This window comes from Coregonus clupeaformis, chromosome 6 (assembly GCF_020615455.1).
Source record: "Coregonus clupeaformis isolate EN_2021a chromosome 6, ASM2061545v1, whole genome shotgun sequence".
NCBI lineage: Eukaryota > Metazoa > Chordata > Actinopteri > Salmoniformes > Salmonidae > Coregonus > Coregonus clupeaformis.
Genome location: NC_059197.1, coordinates 29,901,972 through 29,908,966, shown reverse-complemented (window position 1 = coordinate 29,908,966; position 6,995 = coordinate 29,901,972).

Sequence of the window (6,995 nt, the reverse complement as noted above, 5' to 3'; positions counted from 1 at the left end):
GTACAGGAATGTTGAGGTGTACATGGTTATATTTGAAGTACAGGAATGTTGAGGTGTACATGGTTATATTTGAAGTACAGGAATGTTGAGGTGTACATGGTTATATTTGAAGTACAGGAATGTTGAGGTGTACATGGTTATATTTGATGTACAGGAATGTTGAGGTGTACATGGTTATATTTGAAGTACAGGAATGTTGAGGTGTACATGGTTATATTTGATGTACAGGAATGCTGAGGTGTACATGGTTATATTTGAAGTACAGGAATGTTGAGGTGTACATGGTTATATTTGATGTACAGGAATGCTGAGGTGTACATGGTTATATTTGAAGTACAGGAATGTTGAGGTGTACATGGTTATATTTGAAGTACAGGAATGTTGAGGTGTACATGGTTATATTTGAAGTACAGGAATGTTGAGGTGTACATGGTTATATTTGATGTACAGGAATGTTGAGGTGTACATGGTTATATTTGAAGTACAGGAATGTTGAGGTGTACATGGTTATATTTGATGTACAGGAATGCTGAGGTGTACATGGTTATATTTGAAGTACAGGAATGTTGAGGTGTACATGGTTATATTTGATGTACAGGAATGCTGAGGTGTACATGGTTATATTTGAAGTACAGGAATGTTGAGGTGTACATGGTTATATTTGATGTACAGGAATGTTGAGGTGTACATGGTTATATTTGAAGTACAGGAATGTTGAGGTGTACATGGTTATATTTGATGTACAGGAATGCTGAGGTGTACATGGTTATATTTGAAGTACAGGAATGTTGAGGTGTACATGGTTATATTTGATGTACAGGAATGCTGAGGTGTACATGGTTATATTTGATGTACAGGAATGTTGAGGTGTACATGGTTATATTTGATGTACAGGAATGTTGAGGTGTACATGGTTATATTTGAAGTACAGGAATGTTGAGCTGTACATGGTTATATTTGATGTACAGGAATGTTGAGGTGTACATGGTTATATTTGATGTACAGGAATGTTGAGGTGTACATGGTTATATTTGAAGTACAGGAATGTTGAGGTGTACATTATTATATTTGAAGTACAGGAATTTTGAGGTGTACATGGTTATATTTGAAGTACAGGAATGCTGAGGTGTACATGGTTATATATGAAGTACAGGAATGTTGAGGTGTACATGGTTATATTTGAAGTACAGGAATGTTGAGGTGTACATGGTTATATTTGAAGTACAGGAATGTTGAGGTGTACATGGTTATATTTGATGTACAGGAATGTTGAGGTGTACATGGTTATATTTGAAGTACAGGAATGTTGAGGTGTACATGGTTATATTTGAAGTACAGGAATGTTGAGGTGTACATGGTTATATTTGATGTACAGGAATGCTGAGGTGTACATGGTTATATTTGAAGTACAGGAATGTTGAGGTGTACATGGTTATATTTGATGTACAGGAATGCTGAGGTGTACATGGTTATATTTGATGTACAGGAATGTTGAGGTGTACATGGTTATATTTGATGTACAGGAATGTTGAGGTGTACATGGTTATATTTGAAGTACAGGAATGTTGAGCTGTACATGGTTATATTTGATGTACAGGAATGTTGAGGTGTACATGGTTATATTTGATGTACAGGAATGTTGAGGTGTACATGGTTATATTTGAAGTACAGGAATGTTGAGGTGTACATTATTATATTTGAAGTACAGGAATTTTGAGGTGTACATGGTTATATTTGAAGTACAGGAATGTTGAGGTTTACATGGTTATATTTGAAGTACAGGAATGTTGAGGTGTACATGGTTATATTTGAAGTACAGGAATGTTGAGGTGTACATGGTTATATTTGAAGTACAGGAATGTTGAGGTGTACATGGTTATATTTGAAGTACAGGAATGTTGAGGTGTTCATGGTTATATTTGATGTACAGGAATGTTAAGGTGTACATGGTTATATTTGAAGTACAGGAATGTTGAGGTGTACATGGTTATATTTGAAGTACAGGAATGTTGAGGTGTACATGGTTATATTTGAAGTACAGGAATGTTGAGGTGTACATGGTTATATTTGAAGTACAGGAATGTTGAGGTGTACATGGTTATATTTGAAGTACAGGAATGTTGAGGTGTACATGGTTATATTTGAAGTACAGGAATGTTGAGGTGTACATGGTTATATATGAAGTACAGGAATGTTGAGGTGTACATGGTTATATTTGATGTACAGGAATGTTGAGGTGTACATGGTTATATTTGAAGTACAGGAATGTTGAGGTGTACATGGTTATATTTGATGTACAGGAATGTTGAGGTGTACATGGTTATATTTGAAGTACAGGAATGTTGAGGTGTACATGGTTATATTTGATGTACAGGAATGTTGAGGTGTACATGGTTATATTTGAAGTACAGGAATGTTGAGGTGTACATGGTTATATTTGAAGTACAGGAATGCTGAGGTGTACATGGTTATATATGAAGTACATGAATGTTGAGGTGTACATGGTTATATTTGAAGTACAGGAATGTTGAGGTGTACATGGTTATATTTGAAGTACAGGAATGTTGAGGTGTACATGGTTATATTTGATGTACAGGAATGTTGAGGTGTACATGGTTATATTTGAAGTACAGGAATGTTGAGGTGTACATGGTTATATTTGAAGTACAGGAATGTTGAGGTGTACATGGTTATATTTGAAGTACAGGAATGTTGAGGTGTACATGGTTATATTTGAAGTACAGGAATGTTGAGGTGTACATGGTTATATTTGAAGTACAGGAATGTTGAGGTGTACATGGTTATATTTGAAGTACAGGAATGTTGAGGTGTACATGGTTATATTTGAAGTACAGGAATGTTGAGGTGTACATGGTTATATTTGAAGTACAGGAATGCTGAGGTGTACATGGTTATATATGAAGTACAGGAATGTTGAGGTGTACATGGTTATATTTGAAGTACAGGAATGTTGAGGTGTACATGGTTATATTTGATGTACAGGAATGTTGAGGTGTACATGGTTATATTTGAAGTACAGGAATGCTGAGGTGTACATGGTTATATATGAAGTACAGGAATGTTGAGGTGTACATGGTTATATTTGAAGTACAGGAATGTTGAGGTGTACATGGTTATATTTGATGTACAGGAATGTTGAGGTGAACATGGTTATATATAAAGTACAGGAATGTTGAGGTGTACATGGTTATATTTGAAGTACAGGAATGTTGAGGTGTACATGGTTATATTTGAAGTACAGGAATGTTGAGGTGTACATGGTTATATTTGAAGTACAGGAATGTTGAGGTGTACATGGTTATATTTGAAGTACAGGAATGTTGAGGTGTACATGGTTATATTTGAAGTACAGGAATCTTGAGGTGTACATGGTTATATTTGAAGTACAGGAATGTTGAGGTGTACATGGTTATATATGAAGTACAGGAATGTTGAGGTGTACATGGTTATATTTGATGTACAGGAATGTTGAGGTGTACATGGTTATATTTGAAGTACAGGAATGTTGAGGTGTACATGGTTATATTTGATGTACAGGAATGTTGAGGTGTACATGGTTATATTTGAAGTACAGGAATGTTGAGGTGTACATGGTTATATTTGATGTACAGGAATGTTGAGGTGTACATGGTTATATTTGAAGTACAGGAATGTTGAGGTGTACATGGTTATATTTGAAGTACAGGAATGCTGAGGTGTACATGGTTATATATGAAGTACATGAATGTTGAGGTGTACATGGTTATATTTGAAGTACAGGAATGTTGAGGTGTACATGGTTATATTTGAAGTACAGGAATGTTGAGGTGTACATGGTTATATTTGAAGTACAGGAATGTTGAGGTGTACATGGTTATATTTGAAGTACAGGAATGTTGAGGTGTACATGGTTATATTTGAAGTACAGGAATGTTGAGGTGTACATGGTTATATTTGAAGTACAGGAATGCTAAGGTGTACATGGTTATATATGAAGTACAGGAATGTTGAGGTGTACATGGTTATATTTGAAGTACAGGAATGTTGAGGTGTACATGGTTATATTTGAAGTACAGGAATGTTGAGGTGTACATGGTTATATTTGATGTACAGGAATGTTGAGGTGTACATGGTTATATTTGAAGTACAGGAATGTTGAGGTGTACATGGTTATATTTGAAGTACAGGAATGTTGAGGTGTACATGGTTATATTTGAAGTACAGGAATGTTGAGGTGTACATGGTTATATTTGAAGTACAGGAATGTTGAGGTGTACATGGTTATATTTGAAGTACAGGAATGTTGAGGTGTACATGGTTATATTTGAAGTACAGGAATGTTGAGGTGTACATGGTTATATTTGAAGTACAGGAATGTTGAGGTGTACATGGTTATATTTGAAGTACAGGAATGCTGAGGTGTACATGGTTATATATGAAGTACAGGAATGTTGAGGTGTACATGGTTATATTTGAAGTACAGGAATGTTGAGGTGTACATGGTTATATTTGATGTACAGGAATGTTGAGGTGTACATGGTTATATTTGAAGTACAGGAATGCTGAGGTGTACATGGTTATATATGAAGTACAGGAATGTTGAGGTGTACATGGTTATATTTGAAGTACAGGAATGTTGAGGTGTACATGGTTATATTTGATGTACAGGAATGTTGAGGTGAACATGGTTATATATAAAGTATAGTAATGTTGAACTGTACATGGTTATACAGTATATGAAGTACAGGAATGTTGAAGTGTACATGGTTATACAGTATATGAAGTACAGGAATGTTGAAGTGTACATGGTTATACAGTATATGAAGTACAGGAATGTTGAAGTGTACATGGTTATACAGTATAATAAGTACAGGAATGTTGAAGTGTACATGGTTATACAGTATATGAAGTACAGGAATGTTGAAGTGTACATGGTTATGTATGAAGTACAGGAATGTTGAAGTGTACATGGTTATACAGTATATGAAGTACAGGAATGTTGAAGTGTACATGGTTATACAGTATATGAAGTACAGGAATGTTGAGGTGTACATGGTTATACAGTATATGAAGTACAGGAATGTTGAAGTGTACATGGTTATACAGTATATGAAGTACAGGAATGTTGAAGTGTACATGGTTATACAGTATATGAGGTACAGGAATGTTGAAGTGTACATGGTTATACAGTATATGAGGTACAGGAATGTTGAAGTGTACATGGTTATACAGTATATGACGTACAGGAATGTTGAGGTGTACATGGTTATATATAAAGTACAGGAATGTTGAAGTGTACATGGTTATACAGTATATGAAGTACAGGAATGTTGAGTTGTACATGGTTATACAGTATATGAAGTACAGGAATGTTGAAGTGTACATGGTGTACAGGAATATTGAAGTGTACATCGTTATACAGTATATGAAGTACAGGAATGTTGAGGTGTACATGGTTATATATAAAGTACAGGAATGTTGAAGTGTACATGGTTATACAGTATATAAAGTACAGGAATGTTGAAGTGTACATGGTGTACAGCAATGTTGAAGTGTACATCGTTATACAGTATATGAAGTACAGGAATGTTGAGGTGTACATGGTTATATATAAAGTACAGGAATGTTGAAGTGTACATGGTTATACAGTATATGAAGTACAGGAATGTTGAAGTGTACATGGTGTACAGGAATGTTGAAGTGTACATCGTTATACAGTACATGAAGTACAGGAATGTTGAAGTGTACATGGTGTACAGGAATGTTGAAGTGTACATCGTTATACAGTATATGAAGTACAGGAATGTTGAGTTGTACATGGTTATACAGTATATGAAGTACAGGAATGTTGAAGTGTACATGGTGTACAGGAATGTTGAAGTGTACATCGTTATACAGTATATGAAGTACAGGAATGTTGAGGTGTACATGGTTATATATAAAGTACAGGAATGTTGAAGTGTACATCGTTATACAGTATATAAAGTACAGGAATGTTGAGTGTTGGAACAGTTACTGAAACAGCTCTGTAATGAAGCAGTAGTTATTTCTCAGCTAGAGGAAATGTGTGTATCAGTGTATGCATGTCTGGGTGGTTTTAGAAGGGAGCTGATTATTTGGAACTGGTGTTTGACAGCACAGGTTGATTGCTGACTCACCTTACGGCTGTCAACACCCACATACACACATATACACACAGATAAACACACACACACACACACACACACACACACATTGGTTTTACTATCCAAGTGGGGACCGAAACCCTAAACCTTACCCTAACGCTAACCTTAACCCCAAACCCCTAACCCTCAAACTAAACCTAACCCTGACCCTAACCCTAACTCCTAACCCTACCTCCCAACCCTAAACCTAACCCTAACTCATAACCCTAATTCTAACCCTAACCCTAATTGTAACCCTAACCCTAAACCTAATCACTGAGCATAAAATAGCATTTTTCCTTTTGGGGACCGATGAAATGCAACCACTCCCCCTTGTTTTACTGTCCTTGTGAAGACTTTTGGAACCCAAAATAATATTAAAGTTAGACCACAAACACACACACACACACACACACACACACACACACACACACACACACACACACACACACACACACACACACACACACATACACACACACACACATACACATACACATACACACACACACACACAGACCTCCCCCACCCCCATCAAGTCTACACCTGAGATAATCCTTTGAACTTTTTCATTGCCAGCATTTCTAGACACTAATATTACACGTTGCTATTTTTACCAGGTGTCAACGCAACCCAAAAATAACCACTCATTCTCCGTCATCTCTCCCCTCTGCCGGCTTTCATATTGCCCGACATATAAAACTCTGTGTAATTGAGTGGGTGTGTTGGCATGTGAGTGTGTGTATGTGCATATGCATGTGCATGTGCATGTGTGTGTGCATGTGTGCGTGTGTGTGTGTGTGTGTGTGTGTGTGTGTGTGTGTGTGTGTG